The sequence below is a fragment of the Schistocerca nitens genome, chromosome 11, assembly GCF_023898315.1.
Source record: "Schistocerca nitens isolate TAMUIC-IGC-003100 chromosome 11, iqSchNite1.1, whole genome shotgun sequence".
Taxonomy (NCBI): Eukaryota; Metazoa; Arthropoda; class Insecta; order Orthoptera; family Acrididae; genus Schistocerca; species Schistocerca nitens.
Window position 1 is genome coordinate 16415591 of NC_064624.1, and position 27598 is coordinate 16443188.

General features: G+C 36.8%; 1 protein-coding gene across 1 annotated transcript in view; it reads left to right on the forward strand.

The window, feature by feature from the left end:
- The first annotated feature begins 1412 nt into the window (after positions 1 to 1412).
- Positions 1413 to 27598, forward strand: part of LOC126213288 (histone-lysine N-methyltransferase eggless-like) — a 328640-nt gene continuing 302454 nt past the window's right edge. Inside the window, exons 1-2 of the mRNA XM_049940954.1 lie at positions 1413 to 1501; positions 5126 to 5288. The gene's annotated coding sequence lies outside the window, so the exon portion shown is untranslated. The remainder of the gene's footprint in view (positions 1502 to 5125; positions 5289 to 27598) is intronic.

Sequence of the window (27598 nt, forward strand, 5' to 3'; positions counted from 1 at the left end):
ATTCAAAGTTCCTAAATGCCTGCTTAACACATTGACTACCGTGCTGTTCACAGCTGAGCAGGACACTTAATGCTGTATGCCTAACCTGGTGGTGAAACACCCATTACTAGACATGTCAGGGTCAAGAAATGCAGAAGATAATCTCTCAGGGAGTACTATAATCTAAAAGCGTAAAATTATAACTAAAAAGGTCATTTCCAATTATGTCTACCAAGCAAATGATGCTTTCAGTCAGTGATTTCTTTTGCCATAAATGACTAGTGAACGCACGTGCCAGAGGATGGTAAATATTCATACTTTGCCCCTGACAAGCAGGAAAGCCATTAGAAACAGCTATGCACATAGTCCAATTTATGTTGAAATTATCACCTGGGTATTTTAATTAAATTTGGTCTACTATAAGCAACATGATACAGGAATCAAAAGAAACACACACACACTGAATTAATTTCTTTATTAACAACGCTCGGATTTCCACATCACCATAGAGGTACCAAGCTTGATGCGTTACTCGTTTTTTTACATGGCGAGTTTCCCCAGTAGGCCTATAAACCATGAAAAAGACAAAGAGCTACTTCTCGCTGTCTTCTCTTCTTTGGATTTTCACTTCAGAAACTGAAACATTCATTACAAAAACAGATTACATCACCCACAAATCTGGATTCAGTCATTGCAATTCATACCTATTTTACTGTAAAAAAATACTGACTATGATGAATGATGTAATTTTGAACATTCAAAAGTTTTCAAATGTGCAGGTTACTGACGTTAGAATACTACACACTTTTTGATCAGGAAAAAGTTACGATGATTGCAACTTAAATACCGAAGCCATTTGTTATGAGAATACGCCATTACCACAAATAATCCACATAGATGCGTTGAAAGAAACTTTACTGGGTAACATAATGCATCAGAATACTATAGGCACAAAGAATGAAATTACTGTAGATTTACCATACACTTTACTTTTCTTGAGCATTATAAGATTACTAACGGAAGTTACTTACCGTCCATTATCTGGAATATAAACTATCCTTTCTCCTCTGCAAATATCTGCTTTTGCAGCAAGTATTATCAATTTTTTCCGTGATTGAAAAGCTTTAACGCACACAAATCACAAAACCCGCCATTATACACACACGCACCCACAATGCATTAGCATGTCATGTTCAAAGAATATCCGCGTTTCGAAAACTACCAGCGATATTGGCTAGCGTGAGAGACGACGTCATGTCATGATGTGACGTCATGATTCCTCGGGGCCCGCGAGACGCTTATCTGTGACTACACGTTGCCACTTCTCTTCCACCCATTTTTCATGACTCTGTAACAAATTATCTTCTGTAGAAGGTCTTTGACCGAACGAAAGGGAGAACGTGCATCCTAGAAAGTAGCGTCACATTGGGTGACGTCACGTTCTCAGATTAACTGTTGTTGAACTGTGTGTCCCCATATGTCCGTGACTTACTTTTTATTGGAAAATCGATCAGTTTTAACTGTAAGTTAAATGAATTTAAATACAACGTAAGCCTGAAAAACGGTAATTAATGTACCGCAGTTAAAAGGTCTACTATGCTGTAAACTGTATTTGTTAAATTTCGGATGTGTACGCTTCAGAGAGCTCTAATAATACGATGAAAGTTGTGAGTCTAGCAATTTTTGCGTCTGGTTTAAAAACGCTTTAGAAGGGATGTTTATGATTGTGTGTGTATGAAGTGCGTTAACGCTTTGTCGAAGACTCAAACTGTTCTGGCAATGGAAAACGGTGAAATGTTTGATGTAGATCGGCCTCTAACTACAAGCAAGATTTCAGAGGGGGTCCAATACCACACTGTAACCGCTAAAAACTAATCTGAAAGATATTACAGCGTCATATTTTTCAATGCGGATTTATTTTGAAACCGTACACTAATCCTTTCTACACCTTAACTGGAGATCACAGTTATACTTCACGGAAAATGTAAACCACTATCTGTGTATCCTCGCTGTCTGCTATAATTTGTAGCATCTAAATGAAAATGCATTTTTGTTAGTCCTGTGCATTGGTGTAACCTTGTGATTTGGGACGTTCTATAGGCCTTGAGTAGGCGCAGGTATTAAATTTCGGCTTCCGTTCATATTTCATAACAGACTGTCACATGTAATTGTCATGTCACATGTAATTGTCAGTTCTAGTCTTCCAAGTTTCTCGTAGTAATATTTAACAAGAACAGAATTCGTATGATAACTGCATACTTTGTTGAAAGACTATTGACCCATCCAGTAGGCTGCCAAAGGGCCAAGGTAGTGGGTGCCCTACTAATGCCTTTATCAACCAGCATGGGAAACATTATTGAAGTATGTCCTTTGACAGAATCCTTGCTGTGCTGAGAGGAAATATATTGTACCAATTTTGTCACAAGTAGTGTAAAAGGAGGAATTCTTGTCAAGAAATTTTGAATTTCCTTTGACCAATACTAATAGACATAATTTTCTGTGCTTATGTCCAAGTTTAGTAGCAGTAATACTAAAAGAAATTCCATCAACACAAATAGAAGCCAGATTATATAAAGAACCACTTTTGTGCTGTTATTGTAAAATGCAGTTTTTGAGAGATGTAGTCTTTATTTTATGTGAATCTCAAATAAATCATAGTCTTTGAGGACATAGAAAGAATGTAAGCAAGTTTCTTGTAGTTAGACTATAAAGGCAAGATGTAATAAATTTATTTTTTATGTAGACCATAAGTGTATGGTCATACGTGTTAGGAAACTGTACATACTGGTGTGCTCACTGGAATCGCACCCTCCTGTTATGAGCAGATGAAGAGGGCCCCCTGCACAGATAGCTGGTTACATTGTGTGTTAATCAATTTCATGAAGATTAATAAATGCAATATATAATTTTGTAACCTCCCTGTCAGTGGCAGCGGTGGGGCAGAGATTGCTTGTGATGGGGTCAAGATAATATTTTGTAAGTGTGTAAAATTGTGCTCGACACAGTGTGGGTTACGTAGTGCAGCCCCCTTCACCTTAAATTTTTCATATTTAATGTGCAATTTCTTTTCTTTTTCTTAGGGGGGAGGTGGAGTGGGAAAAAACTGTCATAGTCTAGGCCACAACCCTGGTTGTTGTTGTGGTTGCCACTGTGTGCGAGCAAGAGAAGAATGAAAATTTATGAATTAATTTAGTTGCATATGTGAGAGTCCACTTTGTTCTCAAACTGTAGAGTGCTCTAAATCACTGCCACAAAGCAAGGAGTTGTAATTGGTGGGCTAGCTTCTGGGGATAGCGACATCCAAATTACAACCCTGCCAGTCACATTTAGGGTTCTCATATTTTCCTAAATTGCCAAACGTTTGTTGTAGGATGAATGTCTTGAAAAAGGACAAGGTCAATTTTCCGACCTTGTGCTTTGTTGATAGTGGTGTTGTTGTCGATAAAACATACTGTAATCTTTCTGTCTTTCACTAGAGGTTCAAGTATGTAGTTGCCTGCAGTGTAGAAGGTGCCTCATAGTGCAGTGCAGCTGGTGTGCAGTTGTACTTTTGTCTGCATTGCTATGGTAATGGCAATCTATACTTCCTAGTTGCTTTGTGTTGTGCTGAGTTATTGATATTTATAGCTTTCCTCCATTTATGAAAACATTCTATAAAATACTGCTACAAATAAATTTCTTCACATTAAACAAAATTTTGGGAAGACAACTAATTAGGCACAGAAGAATAATGAATGGTCCATAGACAGCTTCATCCTTACTCAGCTAACCACTTTGTAGTGTATGGCAGGCGGTACTTCTCACTGTACCAAACATGAGATTCTCTTCCCTTTGTACTACTTGTGTATGGTGCTAGGGAAGAATGACTGCTTAAATGCCTCTTTGCATGTTATAAATAGTTGAATCTTGTTCGTGGTCCCTATGAGAGTGATGTGTAGAGTGCTGCTATATACCCACAATTCTAACTTAAGTATTGGTTCTTGAATGACTGCTGTTGCCAGTAGATATTTTTGAAACATTGTAATTGCCAGTAGATATGGTAGATCCCATTTGCTATATTCAAGAAGAAAAGTTGTGTTATGCATGTGCCAGTTCCCAATTCAAGTGCTAATTCAGATTTATTATCCGATTCTCAAAGATATTCTGTTCCATTTGTTTGGGACAGTGTTATGTATTGCTGGAAAAACCAATCACATTTGACTGAAAGTTGAGGTCCTCAGTAAAGTAGATGCACGAATCTGTGGAATATAAATGTATGCCTGAACATTTTTTTCTGACATGTTATTTTGCCTGATGACAAAACTGCAGATGTCTCGTACTGATTAATACTTCATAGCAATTAAGTTACTACATCATCAAGATTCTACTATATGAGGGTGATTTGAAAAGTCTGAGGCTGATAACGAAAATGTAAATTTCTTTGCGTAAATCTTTCCATTTCTGAGACCTCGCACATTGGATTGTATTCAGACAGCCAACAACAACTGACTATTGCATGGAATTGGTTACAGTTTCACACAAAACCTATTGAAAGTTGTGTCAAAATTATGTAGTTAGTGTTGCAATCTGTAAGTGAGGCTGAGAGTTTTTCTGAACACTGTCTTCAAATTTTCTTAATGCTACAGAATGATTTATAAAACTCCATATGGCTTATTTTATTGATGATAGTATTTTTCATGAATTTGCTGTGCTCATTTCAGTGTATTATGAACAATGTACCAGGATACAGTTTTACTGTTTTAGCTGTAAATTGAACGGGGTTATGATAAGCAAAGGTGTATATAGCTTGTTGTTGAACATATTTTAAGTAAAAAGACTATATTGAGGACCACTGTTTCAAGGACAGCACTTCTGTGTCTAATATTTCTGATAAATTGAGAGTGATTATGTTTAACTTTGTTGGTGCCAACAATAATTAATAATTAACTTGTGCAGAGGTTAAAACTACGTTACTATAGTATTCTTTCATCCAGCTTTATCTGGCACATTAAACATTCATCTTTGTCATCCATTAAATTTTTACACTTGTGATTGTTTTCCTTACATGTATATAAAAAAACTACCATTAGTTTTATTCCTGTTGTAAATGTATTTTGTTCTGTCCTGGGACTGACAGTCTGTTCTTTCTTTCTTTTTGTTTCTTAAGTGGGACTTCCTGCTGATATCCAAATTTGATGGTCTACAGGCCAACACAAGGACATACATTGATCAGCCAGAACATTATGGCCAGGTACCGAATAACCAGTATCTCCACCTTTTGCATGCATAACAGTGGCGATGCATCATGGCATGGAAGCAGTGAGGCCTTGGTAAGTCACTGGAGGGAGCTGGCCCCATGTCTGCTCATACAAGTTGCCTAATTCTAGTAAATTCCGGGGAGGAGACAATGAGCTGTGACATCATGTTCAATCACAGCCCAGATGTGTTCAGTCGAGTTCAGATCTAGCAAGTTGGGGCCCCAGTACTCAATTGGAACTCACCACTGTGGTCCACAGACCACTCCATCACACTCCTGGCCTTGTGACATGGTGCATTATCTTGTTTCCATCGGGAAACATGATCGTCATGAAGGGGTGTACATGGTTTGCAGCAAGTATATGATACTCGTAGGTTGTCACGGTGCCTTGCAAAAGCTCCACTGGATCAATGGATGTCCATGTGAATGTTCCCCAGAGCATAATGGACCTGCGGCCACCTTGACTCCACCCCAGATGTGGTGTTCCCCTGGAAGACAATGGATTCATGCCCTCCCATCAGCATGACAAAGAAAGCTCTGCACCAACGTCCAATGCTGATGGTCATGTGCCCATTTCAGTCGTAGCTGCTGATGTCGTAGTGTTAACATAGGCATGTGCACAAGTTGTCAGCTGTGGAGGCCCATTGTCTGAGGAGTTTTCAGTGCACTGTGTGTTCAGACACACTTGTACTCTGCCCAGCATTAAAGTCTGATGTAGAACTAACATCAGACAGTTCACCACCTGTTCTGTTTTACCAGTCTGCCCAGCCTATGACATGACGTCTGTAATGAGAGGTGACTGCCCCACCCTATGAAGTGTGGACTTGGTTTTGCTGTACCACAAGGCCATCACAATCTGCCCTCAGTCAACTGAAGCAGATCACATGGCTTCCTAATTCCACACATGGGCAGCATGCTCACTGATATTGTGTGTATCGAGCGTGTCTGTCAGTCCTTGCCAGATGACAGTGCTGTCGCCTCTATGGGTTTATGTCTGTAGCAGGTCAGTGGTCGTAACATTCTGGCTGATCAGTGTATATTATTCTCTCTTCTGGGTCCCTTTGCCTGCAGAATATATTCTTCCAATATTCTCTGTTTCATGTTGCAAACTATCAAGTAGAATTTTGTGTGTTGCTTGAGAACATTTATATCACAGATTAGTTTAAGTTGCTTTTGATAGGCTCTTCAAAGTGTGATTTAGTATCAGGACACACATTCTGTGAGGGTAAGAGGCCCTTTGCACCACTTTTTGTGCAGGTTGAATTGAGTGCGGAAAAATAGTGGCATGTAATCATAATACTGAAATACCTGGATCAGTTTCAACCGAAAAAAGATAGAGATTTGATAACATGGACAAGATTTGATACGATGCGTAAGTTATGATATAGGATTAAAATTGTCAATGTTAATTATAAATTAATATCACTTAACCAATCACATAATTATTGTCTCAGACACTATGATCATATGAGAAAGCCAGTTTTATATAATGTTTTATGTTCAGATTGTTATTTGAATGTTATTGTTAATACTCACGACGAAGGTAAATTACGTATACTAACCAATAATCATTTTGTAAATATACCATCTAATATATTATATCTGACTGAACAACCGACACAGGATCATTACGGATTTACAACACAAGAAATACTATGTACATCCAAGGCTCATTACTTTGAAACTTTATTACAGATGAGCGATATTTTATTTTGTAGAATATGTTTGAAAGCAACGTTTGCTGAAAGAATCGAAAGTATTTTCACTAAAGATTTAATAAGATCCGTAAATCAAGGTACACAGTGTGACTTATAAAATTTTAATTCTATTTTCAGATCTATTATTACGACTGGCAGATATCCATTTCATTATTTCACGCTATCGCAAAAGGACATAGATTCATTTTTTAATATGTCCAAAAAGGACATCTCATCTGATTCAGATGATTATTCAGACTAAGACGATAGAAGACCGACTACACCTGGAAAAGACATAGACTCTAGACGTAAACGAAAAAATTCTGATACGGAAGAACATAAAGAAGTCAGTCAAATAAAAAACCCAAAGTCAATAACTATGACAAGCGACAACGACGATACTGACGGAATAACGATAGATGTAATAGAAATTGTAAGTTTACTTGTAAAGATAATTAATTTATTTGACGATCCAGAAGAATGTCTAAATTCATTCTATGGTTACGTACTCACTTTGAAAGAAAAAAATCAAATTGAACATTTACAAACTTTACAGCAAATTGAAGGGAGAATGGGAGAAATCACCTCAAACAACATCATTAATTACTTGTGTTTCCAATTTAGAGAATTGGATTGGACACACTCTGTGTTCATCCAAAGCCAATACTCGAAGTGTTATAAAGACATTACAAATTGCATTAGATTCTTTTGTAAACAAAGTCAAAGAAACAGATTTCTCTTCATCCTTGCTGAAAAATCAGAAACTAACTCAGAGCACATCCACGTCATCCACTGTTGCAATAGATGAAATGGATGGTGCAGATGTTATTTCAGAACATACATCACTAATAGAGTTGGGAAGCCAGAATTTACATCAGTCTTTAACACATCCAACGAACAAGGCCGAAGAAATTTATTCCAGTATTTCAGTGCAAAAAAACAATGCCATTACATCCTCTTCATGGATCGAGGAAGAACAACCATTTTATATGATTGTTCAATTTTATCCAACACAGACAATAAAACATATCAACAGATCTCAATGGTGGAGACACAAAAAGAGGGAAATGAAATTATTTGTGAATCCCGATTCAAGCCATTCTCCCTTGAATCAAGCTGTAAGGAATCTTATAGTAATATCGCAACAACATCTGGACAGACTTAAAAAAAATGGACAGCAGGTCACCAAAAAAAAAAAAAAAATATTCCTTTGAGGAACTCGTATGTATAGTAAAAAATAATTTAACTGTACTTATTAATAAAGTAATAGAAACATCTATGTGGAGATGTAATACAACACTTTGTACACTTAGTGATAAAGTATTATCAAATATTATTAAACACATTCAAATTGAAACAAGTCATTTGAATGTAATTCAGCTGTATGAATATATATGTAATGCTCAATATGTTTATTTTGAATCATATGTTTCAAATTTTAATGACTTTTATTATGATGAAAATGTCAGTGGAAAAATTGTAAAAGGTTTGTTACGATATCAATTTCAAGATGATGAAGAAGCTATAAGACATTTTATTATTACATTATTCCATGTGCTTAATCGAAGTAATGGAAAAAAAATTGTTTAAATTTGATAGGAGAACCAACTTCTTTCAAATCAACATTTGTTCAAATGGTTGCATCAGCAATGTTAAATACTGGTTGGTGTAATAAAAATAACAAGTATGTATCATTTGGATTATAAGAATGTGACAGAAAATGATTAATTGTAATGGATGATCCTAATTATGATCCTGGACGTTTTGAACAATTAAAAACAATTTTTCTGGTAATCCTACTAATATACCTTATAGTAATATCGCAACAACATCTGGACAGACTTACAAAAAATGGACAGCAGGTCACAAAAAAAAAAATATTCCTTTGAGGAACTCGTATGTATAGTAAAAAATAATTTAACTGTACTTATTAATAAAGTAATAGAAACATCTATGTGGAGATGTAATACAACACTTTGTACACTTAGTGATAAAGTATTATCAAATACTTTGTACACTTAGTGATAAAGTATTATCAAATATTATTAAACACATTCAAATTGAAACAAGTCATTTGAATGTAATTCAGCTGTATGAATATATATGTCTTGCTCAATATGTTTATTTTGAATCATATGTTTCAAATTTTAATGACTTTTATTATGATGATTGATTACACGGAAAAATTGTCAACGCTTGTTTTAAGAATCATGGAAAAAGATTGTTTACATGGAAATGACTGAGAGTGTCAGAGGACTAAATTAGATTGGGTGTACTTTTAATTGCAGTAGATCCACAGTGAGGGCATCCTCCAGGATATAGGGCATATCAGAAAACCAGAATATGCAATAAATATTTACAAACAAAAACAGATGTGCTTATGTACCTTCCGTAGATAACAAATAAAATGGTCCTCATGGATGTAGCATCAATCAAAAAATCTTAAACATATTTTCATTTAGAAAGTAATAAATAACTTGTCACAAAACATGTAAATGTTCAGTACATTAAGATTCATATGTTAGTTCTTAGGATATTGTAAATAGAAATATAATTTTAAACACCTATTTACAATGATTGCATTATTGCACTAACTATGTACAGAAGACAGTTTGTATGCAAAACTCGCAATTTTTATATTACTAGTAACATACATTTACACGTCAATTGGTTCTGCTAAGAAATTCATCAGTGGAGTAAAGGTGTTGGATACCAATAAATGCTTTGGGCTCTTTTTAAACTGAATTTCATTAGTACTTAAACTTTTTATGGCTGCCGGGGGAAGTTATTGAAAATGTTTGTTCCTGAATAATAGATAACTTTCTGGACCCAAGTAAGTGACTATATATTCTGATGCCATGAACTGAACTGCTGACTTGTAAAACAGAAATATTTTTAATGATAAATTTCATTAACAAATAAATACATTGAGAAGCAGCAGGTCACACCCACAGTTCCCCAAACAGGACATTTTTTAGTTCAGACCACAAAGAATAATTATTATATGATTTTGGACTCCAGAAATTTTGGGTTGGTTTGATGAGTTAACCCAAAAAATAATCCCATCTGACATTATGGAATATGTATAGAAAATATACTACTTTTTTTATTTTTATATCGCATATGCCTGATAACATTTGCGTTACAGATAAAGATTTGTATAGGTGCTTCAGCAGTTTTGTCCTATTCTCCTCTCAGTTGATTTTATCATAAATCCCAAGGATTTAATAATGACAGCTTCTTCTATCTGCTTGTCGTCATATTTTAGGCACATACTTGTAGGAAACCTTTTACAACTTCTGAATTGTGTACAGTGTGTTTTTCATAATTTAGTGACAAAGAATTGCCTGGAAACAATATACATGTACGTGGATACTCTGCAAATCACATTCAAGTGCTTGGCAGAGGGTTCATCGAACCACCTTCACAATTCTCTATTATTCCAATCTCGTATAGCACATGGAAAGAATGTACACCTTTATTTTTCCGTACAAGCTCAGATACCCTTTATTTTATAGTGGTGACCGTTCCTCCCTATGCAGGCCGGTGTCAACAAAATATTTTAGCATTCAGAGGAGAAAGTTGGTGATTGGAATTTCATGAGAAGATTCTATAGCAACGAAAAATGCCGTTCTTTTCATGATTTCCAGCCCTAATCCTGTATCATTTCTGTGACTCTCTCTCCCATATTTCGCGATAGTACAAAATGTGCTGCCTTTCTTTGAACTTTTTCAATGTACTCCGTCAGTTCTATCTGTTGAGGATCCCACACCGCACAGCAGTATTCTAAAAGAGGACGGACATGCGTAGTGTACGCTGTCTCCTTAGTAGGTCTGTTACATTTTCTAAGTGTCCTGCCAATAAAACGCAGTCTTCGGTTATCCTTACCCACAATATTTTCTGTGCGTTCCTTCCAATTTGAGTTGTTTGTTATTGTAATACCTAGGTATTTAGCTGAATTTACAGCTTTTAGATTAGACTGCTTTATCATGTAACCAAATTTTAATGAGTTCCTTTTAGCACTCGTGTTGATGACCTCACACTTTTCGTAATTTAGGGTCAACTGCCACTTTTTGAACCATTCAGGTATCATTTCTAAATCATTTTGCAATTGGTTTTGATCTTCTGATGACTTTATTAGTCAATAAATGACAGCGTCATCTGCAAACAACCGAAGACGGCTGCTCAAATTGTCTCCAAAATCATTAATATAGATAAGGAATAACAAAGGGCCTATATCACTACCTTGGAGTATGCCAGAAATCACTTCTGTTTTACTCGATGACTTTCCGTCAATTACTACGAACTGTGACCTCTGACAGGAAATCACAAATCCAGTCACGTAACTGAGACGATATTCCATAAGCACGCTATTTCACTATGAACCGCTTGTGTGGTACAGTGTCAAAAGCCTTACAGAAATATAGAATCATTCTGAAATCCCTTGTCAGTAGCACTCAACACTTCATGTGAATAAAGAGCTACTTGGGTTTCACAGGAGTGATGTTTTCTAAATGCGTATTGACTGTGTTTCAATACACTGTTTTCTTTGAGGTAATTCGTAATGTTCGAACACAATATATGTTCTAAAATCCTGCTGCATATCGGCGTTAATGATATGGGCCTGTAATTTAGTGGATTATTCCTACTACCTTTCTTGAATATTGGTGTGACCTGTGCAAGTTTCCAGTCTTTGGGTACGGATCTTTTGTCGAGCGAACGGTTGTAAATGATTGTTATGTATGGAGCTCATGCATCAGCATCTTCCAAAAGGAACCTAAATGGTATACAATCTGGACCATAAAACTTGCTTTTATTAAGTGATTTGAGTTGCTTCACTACTCCGAGGATATTTCCTTCTACGTTACGTTGGCAGCTGTTCTCGGTTCAAATTCTGGAATATTTACTTCGTCTTATTTTGTGAAGGCATTTCGGAACGCTGTGTTTAGTAACTCTGCTTTGTCAGTACTGCCTTCGATAGTATCTCCATTTCTATCACGCAGAGAAAGCATTGATTGTTTCTTGCTGCTAACATACTTCACATACAACCAAAATCTCTTTGGATTTTCTGCAAAGTTTTGAGACAGAGTTTTATTGTGGAAACTGTTAGAGGCATTTCGCATTGAAGTCCGCACTAAATTTTGACCTTCTGTAAAAGATTGCCAATCTTGGGGATTTTGCGTCTGTTTAAATTTGGCATGCTTGTTTAGTTTTTCTGCAACAGTGTTTTGTGTACCAAGGAGGATCAGCTCCGTTGTTTGTTAATTTATTTGGGATAAATCTCTCAATTGCTGCCGTGCTTGTTATTAACTCAGGATTATTTGTTGCTAAGAGGTCAAGTGTGTTTTCACAACCGTTTACTATTCGCGTGGGTCCATGAACTAATTGCTCAAAATAATTTCCAGAGGATGCATTTAGCACAATTTTGGATGATATTTTATGCGTACCTCCTGAATAAAATGTGTATTTTTGCCAACTAATCGAGGTAAATTAAAGTCACCTCCAACTATTATCGTATGAGTCGGGTACGTGTTTGAAATCAAACTCAAGTTTTCTTTGAACCTTTTAGCAACTGTATCAGCTGTATTGGGAGGTCATAAAAGGATCCAATTATTATTTTATTCCGGTTGCCAACAATGACCTCTGCCCATATTAACTCACAGGAAGTATCTGCTTCAATTTCGTGACAAGTTAAAGTACTTCTGACAGCAACAAACACACCACTGCCAACCATGTTTAGCCTATCCTTTCGGAACACTGTTAGGTTCTTAACAAAAATTTCGGCTGAGCTTATATACGGCTTTAGCCGGCTTTCAGTGCCTATAATAATTTGAACATCAGTGCTTTCTATTAGTGCTTGGAGCTCTGATATTTTCCCAACACAGCTATGACAATTTACAACTGTTATACCAATGGTTCCTGTATCTACATTCTTCCTTTGTTCAGCCAGCACCCTTTGTGACTGAAGCCCTTCTTGTGTTTTCCCAAGACCCTCTAATCTAAAAAACCGCCCAGTCCATGCAACACAGCCCCTGCTACCCATGTAGCTGCCTCCTGCATATAGTGGACACCTGATCTATTCAGCGGAACCCGAAACCCAACCACTCTTTGGTGCAAGTCGAGGAATCTGCAGCCTATATGGTCGCAGAACCGTCTGAGCCTCTGATTCAGGCCCTCCACTTGGCTCTGTACCAGAGGCCCGCAATCGGTCCTGTCGACTATGCTGCAAATGGTCAGCTCTGCTTTCATCTTGCAAGCAAGACAGGCAGCCTTTACCACTTCTGTTAGCAGCTTAAAACTAGAGAGAATCTCTTCTGATCCAAAGTGATACACATCATTGGTACTGACATGAGCAACCACCTGCAGTTGGCTGTATCCTGTGCTCTTCATGGCATCCGGGAGGACCCTTTCCACATCTGGAATGACTCCATCCGCTATGCACACAGAGTGCACATTGGTTTTCTTACCCTTCTTGTCAGCCAAGTCTATAAGGGGCCCCATAATGCACGTAACGTTGGAACTCCCAACTACCAATAAGCCCACCTTCTGCGATTGCCCGGATCTTGCAGGCTGAGTGGTTTCGTCTGAAACAGGACAGGTTACAGAATCTGGCTCAGCGACAGTGTCAGCCACAGACAGCACCTGGAACTTGTTTGTCAGACTAACTGGGGAGTCCTTACGTGCGGCTGCCTGGGAAGTCTTTTGCTGCCTGCTTCGCCCTGGGGCAACCTCCCACTCGACCACAGGTGAGGGCTCAGCCTCAGTGCAAGCAGTAACTGGGTTGGCCACCGGTGAGGACCAATCGGAGGACTCTGACATGCTGGATGTCCGTTGGATCCCACAGCTGGCCCACAACAGTGGTGCCTATCCACTGTAGCCTCAAGCTGTGTAACAGAAGCAATCACAGCCTGAAGCTGAGAGCGAAGTGTCACCAACTCTACTCGCATCCGCACACAACAATCACAGTCCCTGTCCATACTAAAGGCTGTGGAAAACTAAACTATGCAGATAAACGGACTATCAGCACATGCTGTGCAACTCTACTCTAGACCCAATGGAAACACATGAACTGTGTATAGCAATACACAGATATTCGAAAACCTAACTACCGAAGCACTCAGGTGAAACTAAATAATTTGCCCCTGATTAGGAACTTGTAATATGTCACAAAATCGGTTTACTTTCCAACGCAAATGAAAACATGACAACTGTGGTTATTAGATATTAAATTTACACGCAGAAACTCAAGAAACTAAACTATTAAAGCACACAGATGATACAATAAAATTTGCCCCTGGTTAGGAACTCGTAAATGACACAAAAGCGGTTACTTCCCTGTTGCTGCGTCTATCTCGGTGGGCTACTGCTGCCTGACTAGGCCATGTATTACTGTCCATGAAAAGTTCGTCAACGTGTCTGTTGAGCCTATACTTTATTTGCTATTTAATGTCATGTTTTTATCATCTGCAAACAAAACAAACTTGGCATCTGGTAACATTAATGATGATAGAACATTGAGATATACGAGGAGGAGGAACCTTGAGACACTACATGTCCCAGTTGGACATGCCTGATAGCTTTATACGTCTATCATTCCTATTGACACCCTTTATTTTCTGTCAGAGATATAGGACTTGAACTATTTTGCAGCATTCCCTGTACACTAAATATTCTGATTTTCTTAAAAGAATATTGTGATGTACACAGTCAAATGATTTTGGCAGCTCACAATATGTACCAGTAGCCTGCAGTTTGTTGTCTAATAAATTAAGGGCATTCTTACTGTATGTGTAGATAGTCTTGTCTATATTGGTGCCCTTCTTTACAGTTCCAAACTGAAGTTTGACCATACATTATTTGTTGTCAGATAGTTAATGTTCCTGGTCATCAGTACAATGGTAAGACATATTTAGAAACCAATTATTAAACTGCAAACCATTTCCAGGAGCAGATGTGAACTCTGACCATAATTTGTTATGAAATACAGACTGAAGTTGAAGAAATGGCAGGAGATTAAGAAGATTGGAATAGGATAAGAAAGGAAAAAAAGGCCTACACAGAGTATTTTGAGAGTTTCAATAGGAGCATTAGACTACAGCTTACTGAAATTGGTGAAAGCAATATAATAAAAAGTATATGAGACTATAGGAGATGAAATAGTGAAGGTAGTAGAAGAAGGGGAGAAGACACAGCAGAAACATTTGAACAACTTGGGAGATGCTAACTGTTGTCAATGAAAGGAGAAAATATAAAATGCACCAAAGTAAGGAGGAGAAGACAGATGCTACTGCATATAAGAATAGTAAAGAAACCTTCAGAGAAAAGAGAACACTTGAATTAACATAAAGAGCTCAGATGGCAAGCCAGTACTAAGAAAAGAGAGAAAGCTGAGAGGTTGAGAATTGTCTAGAAGGTGTATCTTGAAGTGCTCAAATTTTTCAGAACTGGATATTTTTGTATATTTTGAATTTACTGATTTCTTATACATCTAAGTAATGTGTACAAGTTGTTACATAACATTTCTCTGTTTTTGTGTGTCTGTAACGTACTGTGTCCATATGGACATGAGGCACCATAGTACATATTGTGAATGTAATTCTTTGGCACTGAAATTCAATTACTGGTATTGTTATTAAGCTGGTTTTAATGCAAAATGTGAACAATATAATTCTTATAAATCAGTTTATAAAAACAAACAAAAGTTACTTCACACTCTTGGATTTACTGACGTGTGTGGTATACTTAAAATCATTCTAGACACAATCCTACATTTTATGCAAAGTGCTGACGACTTCTGCTTGGTGTACAAACTGACCCATCTTCTGTTTTTCGGTTTTCTAGATGTAGTATTTTGTGACATATCTTACATCACTTGGAACACACAGTTAGACAGGACAGATAGGTCTGTCTGCTCCTTTTATGGGATTCATATATCTCTCTTTAGGTATACTTGTAAAACTTCTCTCTTGAATTCAAACTGAGTAGTCCTAGCTCCTGTTCCTTTCTTGGGCTCCCAGGCACCATGTACATATATGTCAATCAGCCAAGAAAGTAAAGCCCAGTAACATTTCTTTTTGGAATATTTATTATGCACGTGGCAATATTTTGATCTATCCTATCTGTTGTCCTCGTGTTTATTATAAGCTCCAATAATCTGAGGATATTGTGCTTGAATTGTCTTCTTCTCTTTTGCAGAGTCTTTTACAGATGATATCAGTTCCATTCCTTCATAGTTAGATGCTGCAGGAACCGCTGAATTTGCCATGCATTTTGTGACAATAATGTCGTTATCCTGAGGAAGAGAAAATTAAAAATATCCCCTCTCAGTTTTAACAAACTTTTGCTTTGAAGAAGTGGGGAAGATTTTGGAACTCATGTTTCCTCTAACACAGCCTCTTCCTCCATAACATTCTTCTCTTAGGGAAGACAAACAGCAAATACTTTAAATAGGTTGTCAAAAATGAAATGGAATGATACTTTGCTTCCAATGTTAGATCATCTATCACCTGAATGGTTTGGAAAGTAGGCTTACCAAATTGTTCTTCATATGTTGCATTTGCATTTGGTGATTTTCCTTGACAAAAGGAAAGACTTAAAAGATATCCAGAAGTGGTGATTAACACTGTGCTTTATCTACAAATAATACTGATTTGTCCCTGGTAAATTGCTTGCAAGAATGTCTTCCAAAATAATTTAATTATATTTCATCATAAAACAGATGTTGCCGAGGAACAAAATCCTTATTACATTTATCTCTTCCCCCATCATCCTCAGCACCTAAATATAATTGCTTGATCCAGGCGCACTATGTAATTTCTGTAAGCCTGCACAGTCAAATCTGGTTGAAAAGATTCCGTGAGGCCTCTGTTATCAAACAAAAGATAAAAAGAAACAAAATTGATTTTTATACTTTATAATTAATCTCTTCATAAACAAAACTTTAATCTATGGATAACAATTTCTCTAAAATGATTCTCTCAGTAAACATATTTAGCCTTACTGCAAACACTTTCACTTGAAGAAACAAAGAACTTTTCGATAAAACAATACACACTTCCCATCAGTATGCTTCATTGCTATTGCCAAAGCACTACCTACAATACAGACTGTCACAAACACAGTGGTAATGGTAACAATGAAGTGTAAAAACAATGAATGCAGAGTTGAAAACCACTCTGACAGGAATACATGATTGCCAATGTGAAAAATAACTGTTAGCTGACAACAATGAAAGAACAGAACTTTTAAAGACTTGTGTTCACATGGACAATGGGGAAGTTAAGGGATAAAGGAACTATTACACAATAATATAGAGAGGGAGGAGGAAGTGAATGATGCATAAGAGTTTGACTGAGTACTCAGAGATCCAAGTGAAAAAAGACATCCAGAATGTACAGCAGTCCCTCAGAATTATAAAGATCCCAGTGAGAAACAACCATGACAAAACTGTCCCACTTGGCAGATAAGGTATATGAGAAAACCGAAATACAGTCAGACTTCAAGAATAATATCAGAGAAAGCAGTCATTTAACAGCTGTCAGTATTACAGGAACATAAGTTTCATAAGACATTTTTGTAAAATACTAACACGAGCTATACACAGACGAATTGAATGAATGTGAAATGTGACCTTGGGAAATCATTGTGGGTTCTGTAGACATGTAGGAACAAGGAGGCTATATTGATCTGTTAGAAAATAGATTGAAGAAAGACAAGCATGCATTTGTCTGGAGAAAGCTTTTGACAGTGTTGCGTGGAATATATTTATTGAAATTTTGAAATTATCGCAGATAAAATACAGGAAGCAGAAAGTTATTTACAACATAAGCCAAATTGAATTTAAGAGACTTGTATGATTGGTAGTTTTTGAGAAGTGATTAATACAGATTGTAGCCTTTCCCCACATTATCCACTCATTATGCAGAGAAATCGTTAAAGGAAATCAATGAGAAATTTGGAAAGGGAGTTGAAATTCAGGGAGAAGAAATAATAAAAAATGAGGTTCGCTGATGACATTGTATTTCTGACAGAAGTGTCAAAGTATTTCAAAGACCAGTTGAAGGGAACGGGCAATCTCTTAAAAATAAGTTATAAGGTAAATGTGAACAGGGCTGAGATATAGGTAATACAGTGTAGTCAAATAAATTTCACTGATATTGGGGAATGGGATTAAAAATGACTAAGAGTATTAGACAGGTTTTGCTATTTGGGCAACAAAATAACATGCAGTGGCTGAAGCAGTGACAATTTAAAATACGCAATGGAGACAATGGGAAGAACTTTTACAAAAAGAGAGGAACTTGTTAACACTGAATGTAAATTTTAGTCTTGGGAAGACAGTTCAGAAAGTATTATAGTGGAATGTAGTCCTCCATGGAAGTAAAACCAAAAGATAAGCACTAAAGACAGGAAGAGAATTACCTTTGAAATGTGGTGCTACCAGAGAATGCTAAAGAGTTCATGAGTAGTTAGGATAACTGATGAAGGGGTACTGAAGCAAATCAGGGTGAAGAGAAGTTTATGGCACAAGTGTTGCACCAACAGTTTTGATTAAGCAACCCATGTCTTGGTTCGCAGATCTCTTTCTGTTGTGGGACAGGGGGATATTGTGGTACTAAGGCATATGTAACATTATTGTGGGAGAGGTTAGTTATAGGGAGGGAAGAAAACATAACTCTGTAGTACATACAAGGTGAGTTAGGAGAAAATGGCCATGCTTTGATGGGTGATAATGATTCTGAACAGAAAACTTCATATAGACATATCCCCTATTCCAAATGGTTTCCAAGATAGAACACATTAAATGTGCAGTATTTATTTTCTGTATTATTTGAACACTGTCATTGTTTGCAGTGTAATACAGTAGTGTAGAGGAAGCTGAGATGAACAATTTGGTGTGGGACTCTTATGGTCTGTCAAGTTGGGTAAACTGCCTCAAATCAATTGAAAAAAGTGGCTCTGTGTGTGTGTGTGTGTGTGTTTTGAGATTTTCAGTATTTTCATGCTCTCTTTATGCAAACTATCAGTCCTAGAGAAAAAATGAAGAAGACTTTTATTGCAGGAAATTTAATGTGATTTAACTTCATACTGTGATGTGTGTTCACTGGAGGTTGCAGTTTTTGAGTTATTCAGTAAAAAAGTGCAAAAGTTATTTTAAATGTTTTTTGTCTTGGGAGCTATTTGGAATAGGAAGTATGTCCATATGAAGTTTTTTTTGTTAAGAATCATCACCACCCCTCAAGGGAAATCTTTCATCTTGACTCACCCTGTACATGACAATCTTTTAAGTACTGTGGATTGATTTTAGGTCACACTATTTCCACTAAGGGCAAATTTGTTGCTTGCTCAAGAGTGATTTCGCCTAAAAATATATTTATGCTTGCACCTGTAGAGGGTACTTTAAATATTGCTTATAATTAAGTTTTGTGTTGAATTTGTATGAATGTGTTAAAGATTGGATTTCATTATATTTATACTCAATTTATACCTTAAAAACCATGCAGGCTAACTTCTTGGCTCTGTATTTTGTGGAGTGTAATGAGTGGCATGGGCAAAGTCTCTTGATTTTGTTGTGATGGGGGATGAAACATGGCTGATCTAGGCAGTGAGTTAGTATGTTGAGCGCCTGTGAAAAACTCGTGTTTATGTTTTAGCAATGACGTAGGATGTCCCTGACAGATCTTCTCAAATCTGTGAATACTAACAAATACTGTGAAGAGAGAGATAAAGGAATTGTGCAGCTATTCAAGTGAGGGTTAAAGTGCTCTTATGGTGTCACCAACTCTTCCTCTGCATGCTGATGTTAGCAGTTCCTTTCCATAGAACATGTACGATCAGCTGATAGTATACTGTAGCCAATGAAAATCACTGAACCTAATGAGTTGTTTTGGTGAATGGCATGAATTCATTTCTTTTGTTTTCTTGACTCATGTAGTATGTGATTTACAGTTATTGACCTGGCTATTATGGTTTGTACAGTGAGTTTCCAAGTTTCATATGTATTTCTTATATTGTATGTTGCTCAGAATATGACAAGATTTCAAAGATACTGTTTTATATTTCATTGTTATAATCTGGTTCAGTTGGCAAAGACATCAAACTTGCTAAAGGACTGTGGTAATGAACTAATATGTAGTGTAGCCTGAGGTCTAGGTTAGGTTAAACTGTTACAGTACAGTTATGAGTTGGCAAAGTTTACGGAACATTCTATTGTATGTGACAATATTGTGCACAATATATACCATTATGCCACCACATAATTTCATACACCCTGCATCATTGATGACATTTATCAAACAGCATTTTCTCATGTTTCTACCATCTTGTCTAATCATTAATCATCTTGACAGCAGTTACCAACTGCAGCATGCAATGCAAACCCTGCTGACACTGTAAAAGCACTTTTACCCAAATGAGAACAGTCAAAGGAGGCATTTTTGTTGCCTGATAGTGCTAGTGCAGTAGGAATGCCTGGGTGGAAAATAATTTCAGCCAGCAAGAACATACATAATGATAAGTACATATGTTAAAGGGAATTTGCAATAAACATCTATGCAGCAGACTTGGAAAATTTGATATCCTGTTATGAAATGTTTGGGACAAAATAGTGATTTGAAGTGAAATGATGAGTTTAGAAAGGATACAGAAGATTAAAATGATATCATGTTTGATAACTGTGGAAGTGAAGTGCCACAGTTAATAATAATAATAATAATAAAAAAAGAAATACCATAAGACAAATCTGACAATTAAATTTTGTGCTCTGTGTTTTATATATAGGGCTGCTGTGGTACTTAAGACACATGTTGTCTGCTGCTCCTCTTGCCTTTGTAATCATGAAATGAAATTCTGTAATCATCAAATGTAATAAGTCTTGCAATGTCATACATCCATGTGATTTTTTTCTAGAGTTGGAGAATGGCCCCCATAAGTAGCAAGTGAAAAGCAGTGTTTTTGCTTGTGTGGGGATTAATAAAAGAATACATTATCTATTATGGGCTTTATTGTGATTTATTAAAATCATGCCATTAACCAATTTTGGCAGTTACTAATTACCAAGCACCTGAAATAAATCAACATGGAAGAGCATCACGTCTGCACAATTCGTCATATATAAATAAAGCACTCCATATCTCACATTAATACTACCTGCTATGTCACATATTACATGTCATGCTCATCACATTCTTTTTCGTCACTTACATTAAACCAGCAGTTGTACTCCATCGTAATGTATTCTTAAGTGCAATAGCCTGACAACTAAAACAGCTGTTATGGTCCTGTCAAAGATGCACTTACTTCCAAATGTTGTAAACTTATGAATAGCTATGTGTAAATATATTCCATTTCCGGTTGGTATGCCAGACATGGTTGAAGTATTGTGTACTAGGTAATCGGTGACCAAAGGTCATTTAAGGGTACATATATTCTTTGCAATACATTAAAATCACACGTGAAAGTACAAATATCATGACATATTGATAGAGAAAGAACCTATTTATTTCTGGTCTGCCAGATTTAACAAAAATATTGTAACGTAGATCATCAGTCACTTCTGGTTACATACAGATATACGGAGACCAGATTATTGGTGTATTGTACTGATGAATGATTCTTAAAAATACAAAATTCTAACATATTTTAAGTTTAAATTATCTGCGATAGATTTGTGGGATCAGATGACATTTTATAGAAAAAGAATCTGCAACTATGGGTCTGCCTTTGAATACACCAAGATGGGTAGGAAGTGGTAATAGGAACCAATAAAAATATAGGTCTATGAGTACACAAGTCCATTGCAATAATGTTGCACAGAAAAATCAGACAACATCCTTCTCAAAACCACATACATGTATCTTACATTAAGCAAAATGCACAGCTCAAACCACATTATGCAAAGAAAAATGATGGAACCAAGTAGACACATCTGGAAAATTCAGGTAAAAATAATTGCAAGACGCATTAGATAAAAGCGTTGGCTTCTATTCCCCCCCCCCCTTTCCCCCCATAGGTTACATTAATTTATTATGAAACAACAGAATCCTCGTACAGAGGCCAAATTGTAGTAAATACATTTTTATCTGTGCGCCTTGTATTTTTCAATGGATAAATAGCAGCAGTAAATGTAAAAAGAGAAAGTCCACAAAAATACTCAATTCAATTCAATTCAATTTTTATTATCACATAACATGCCTTATACAATCAAAGATTGTGACATAGGTGACTTGTCAGTTTTACACTATATATAACAATACTAAAAATAGACAATAAACTAATAATATACATGGTGTATCATCTTCAAAGAGGTATTTTAATTACAATTATAATGCATTGTTACCATTCATGAAATCTTCTACACTGTAGTAACATTTATCTTTCAGATATTTTTCCAGGTCTCTTTTGGTACCTTTTACATTTGGGTCATCCATATCTTTGCATATTTTAATTACAAATTTCATGCCCATATAGTATGGGGTTTTTTCATATGATTTTAAACGGTGGGTAGGTAACATGTAGCTCGTTCTATGTCTAGTATCATATTGATGCAAGAAGAAGTTGCCCTCAAAAAGTTGTGGGTTTCTTTTCGTGAAAGTGAGAGTTTCGTAGATGTATATGCTTGGAATGCTCATTAGATCCAGTTTTACAAATAAAGGTTTGCAGTGTTGCTTTGGTTTTGCTCCCACCATTGCTCGGATGATTCTTTTTTGTAGTCTAAAAGCTCTAAGTAAATTTGTTTTTTCGGACCCCCAGAAAATTATACTATACCTAATGACTGAAACAAAATATGCATTATATACAGTTTTTCTTACAACTGAATCAGTAATACTATACAAGATATTCATAATATATACAAGGCTATTCAGTCGACCCAGTATGTTGTCCACATGGCGACTCCATAACAGGTTTTTATTGACTAACACGCCAAGGAATTTGACACAGTCTGCTGTCTCTAATTTTTTGTCCATATACCTTATTTCACTTATAGACTGTGCAGATTGTTTTGTGGTAAAATGAACAATTTCTGTTTTTGTAAAATTTAATGTCAAGTTATTGTCTTTGACCCATGCCTCCATTTCCCCAAGTGTTTGTTCAATATGACGAATTAGGTCTACCTCATTTTTACAACAGACTACAGCTGTTGAGTCATCTGCATAGAGGATAGTATCAGACTGGACCTGACATGGCATATCATTAATATAATAATAGAAAAAGCAGTGGCCGTAATATTGAGCCTTGTGGAACACCTAATTGAGTGTTTTTCCAGCCGGAGAGAAATTTCTTGCCGTTGATGTTAGTAAGTACTCTTTGTTTTCTGTTTGCCAAGTGTGATGACATCCAGCTAAGAGATTTGCCTTGAAAACCATAGCGTGCCAATTTTTGGAGAAGCAGGTCATGATTTACTGTGTCGAAGGCTTTGGACAGGTCACAAAAGATGCCTGACACACACATTCTATCATCAAGACATCTGCTGACTTTTGTGACTAATTCGTTTATTGCATGGACTGTGCTGAGGCCTTTTCTGAAACCATATTGATTGCCTAAGATAATGCTGTTAGATGAATTGTGATTTTCAATCTGATCACATGCAGCTCTTTCAAATATTTTTGAGAAAATTGGTAACAGTGAGATTGGCCTATAGTTGCCCAATTCATCTTGTTTGCCTTTTTTATGTATGGGCCGAACTTCTGCATATTTTAATCGATCTGGGAAACATCCCTCATCAAATGATTGGTTGATTATGAAAGAGAGTGGATATGCAATACTGTGACGGACTATTTTTATTATTTCAGTGGGGACCTCATCCCACCCCGCAGATTTTGAATTTTTTACGGACATTATGATTTTGATGACATCTGAGATGGAAACATGAGAAAACTTAAAACATGTGCAATTGCTATCTGTCAATTGGGCTTTGTATTTGGTGGTGAACAGTCACCAAATTTGTTACAGTTTATGAAAAAGTCATTGAATGATTCACAAATGGCACTGGGGTCTGTAACAGCTCTACCATTTATCACTGTTTTAGAAGGGCATTTTCTCTCTGCCTCACTGCCAACTTCACTTCTTATAACAGACCAAACAGCTTTTGATTTGTTTTTTGCATTTGAAATGAAGTCGTTATTTGCAGTACGTTTTGCTAGTTTAACTATTTTGTCAAATGTTTTTTTGTATGTGCTTACATACTTAAGAAATTGAGGGCTTCGATTTACTTTTGCCTCCATATGCAGTTTCCTCTTAGTAGCACTAGACACTCTAATTCCTTTTGTTACCCAGGATCTACTTTTTTGGGACCTGGTACTCACTGTTACAAAAGGGAAGCATTCATTGAATATACCCAAGAATTCAGTTAAAAAGTTATTGTAATTGTCACATGTGGAAGTGTGTTTGCTGACTGTCCACTTGGTTTGGCTTAGTTTTTTGCAAAATACTTCCACATTTTCTTGACTGAAATTCCTACATCTTTTTGTTGTGCAGACTGAATTTTGCTTCGGTAGTGATACAAATAGTGCTTTATGGTCTGATACTCCTAAATCTAGAAGAAACTTTTCTTTTACATAATAATTATAACTACTTACAATATTGTCAATACATGTTGCAGAGCTTGCTGTAATTCTTGTATACTGATCGAAATTGAGATTTAGCCCATTTGTGGCTACCAGGTTCTTTAAGTGTGAAGAAAATTTGTCATCAGTCCTTACATCTATGTTGAAGTCAGCACATATAACCACTTTCTTGTACAGTTTCTCATATTTTAATTTATGTAGCAATGTATCAAACTTTTCTAAAAATACAGAGCTTATATGGTACCCAGGGGTGCGATATATGCTGATAATTAGTGTGTTATACTCTTTAAGTTCTATACAACAACTTTCAAATGTGCCTTCTTCATTCAGATGGCTAAAATTCTGTCTGATATCATAGTCTACCATGGAATGAACTAATATGCAAGAGCCTCCATACCCATTGGTCCTACAAAAGCTGGTAGCCACTTTATAACCTGTAAGTTTATTTAGGAGACTGATATTTTCAGATTTTAGCCAATGTTCATTAAGGCATATTACTTTCACAGATTGTTTCACACTTTCTAGCAAAATTTCTATATCATAAAGCTTCCTGATCATTCCTTCAGACAGACCTCTTATGTTCAAGTGCATAACGAAATTACTACTGCATATATTATTAGGTAGAGGGTCTTTAAAACTAATTTGACTATAAAGTAACGGAATGTCCACCTGAGTGTTGACTGCTTGTTTTGGATTCGTTGTATTGGGCCAAATTCGGATAGAACTGGCCCCCTTCATCAGTTTACTGGACACATACAGCTGTCAAATGTGCTACCTGAAAACATGTATATGCATTATATCTGTAGAAAAGTACATGGTAACGATACATTATTTCAAGAAGAATGTAATTACCTTACATTCTTCTTGAAATAATGTCTTTTAGACAATATGGGTCATAGGTACTTAATGGCAATACCCCGCTTCCCTCACTGTCAACCTAACCCAGGGCCGGCCAAACGCTGCACAGTGTGCAGACGTGCGGAAGTGCTGCACATGTGCACACGTGTGCGACAGCAAGCGACAGTGACATCTCTTATTATACATGTGTCCTAAACGAACGGCGGCGGCTCCACTTCCCTGTTTATGCAGTACAAGCAAGAGCACAAATATCCAGTCTCGTTTACCCCTGGTGACCGTAACTTTAACAGAGAAGCACTGAGAAATGGCAGGTACTGTGAAAAAGCAAAGGACGGGAAATCTATGTCCTCAATCATTTAAAAATCACTGGGAACTGCAATTCTTTTTTGTAGCCGTTGGCGAAAACTCACAGTGTTTGCTGTGCCACCGTATAATAGGCGGCCAGCGTAAGTTTTCAATTGAAAGACACTATAATACATATCACAGAGACGAGTGTAGTGTACTCAACAGTGAAGAACGGCAAGCAAAAGTAAATGTCCTTTAGAAAATGGATGAAACATATCAACTCGATTTTACTGTACGTCAAAGTAACTGATACTTCTTGAACTCTTAGTTTCTTGTGTTACATTTATTCTATTTTACTGTATGCTGTACAATGTATTGTTGTCAGTTTTCCAGAATGTCAACCACACTAAATCTTCACTGTGGGCAAGTTTTAAAATCGCATTAAGAACTGCACAATCTGGGGAACCCTTTTCTGAAGGGGAGTTTGTGAAAGGGTGTCTGATTGATGCTGCAGAAGTTGTGTGTCCCACGAACGTTAACAGGTTTCAAGAAATCAGTCTATCCAAACAAACAGCGACAAGACGTATCAGTGCTATGGCCGGCGATGTGCACAGGCAGCTAATAAATAAGGCTAAAGACTTTGTTGCTTTCTCTGTTGCGCTCGATGAAGCAACACATCTTACAGATACAGCCCAGGTTGTGATATGCATACGAGGTGTCGATAACGCACTTTGTGTAACAGAGGACGTTTTGGACTTAGTACCTTTGAAAGGGACTACTACAGGTGCGGACTTACTCCAAGCTATCGAGCAAGCGATTGATGGTGTCGGTATGGACTGGAGTCTGTTAGTCTCAGTGGCCACAGATGGAGCACCATCAATGCAAGGCCGTCAGAGAGGGCTCATAGCATGGATCAGGAAAGAGCTAGGCACACAGACGAGATGTTGTATGGAATTCACTGCATTCTGCATCAAGAGGCGCTTTGTGCAAAATCAGTAACGTTAGAAAACGTCATGCACATTGTTGTGCTTACTATACACTATCTGAAGACACATGGGCTTACGCATCGCTAGTTTCGGCGGTTCTTGGAGGAATTAGGAGTGGAGTACGGTGACATACCTTACTATACTGAAGTACGATGGCTCAGTCGAGGTTAAATGCTGAAAATATTTTTGGATTTACGTTTGGTCATAGTAACATTCTTACATGAGAAAGGAAAAAGTGAACCTATGTTGGAAGACCCTTGTTGGATATCAGACCGTGCATTTCTCGTGGACATTACGTCTCGCATGAACAGCCTAAATGTCAGTTTGGAAGATGAAAATAATTTAATTTCTGACATGTTGGAAAAAGTAAATGCCTTTAAAAGGAAGCTTGCACATTGGGAGAGCCAGCTATTGACAGAAAACACTGCACATTTCCCGACTTTTGGACTAGTCCATGAAAGTGCTAGATTTCAAGAATACGTGTCAATAATTGTAAAAATTAAATTAAGAGTTTGTCTCCTGTCATTCGCCTCGTTGCTCGACCGTTCGTGTCGCCAGTTGAAGATGCTCCGAATGATCTACAGATGGAACTGATCGGCCTACAGTGCAGTACAAGACTGAAGGACAAGTTCTTTGCAGTGCAAAGTACAAAATAATTCTACGAAAATTTTTCACAACAAGAATTTTCACGCCTGCACTGAGAACTGTGAGAGTTATGTCCATGTTCGGGTCGACATATGTTTGTGAAAGATTTTTCTCGTTGATGAAAATGAATACATCAAGGTTTCAATCAAGCATAAGTGATGAAAATCTTCGCAACTGCTTGCGTTTGTCAATGAGCCATGCTTTTGTGCCCGATATTAACTATATCATTTCTCATGACCAGTGAGAACTGTGTTTGGATTTATTCCTTTCATAATTAAAAATTATTGTTTACTAACTGTGCATTATTGCCTCATTCTGCTCCATATTACATTGTTATCAGGAAAATTG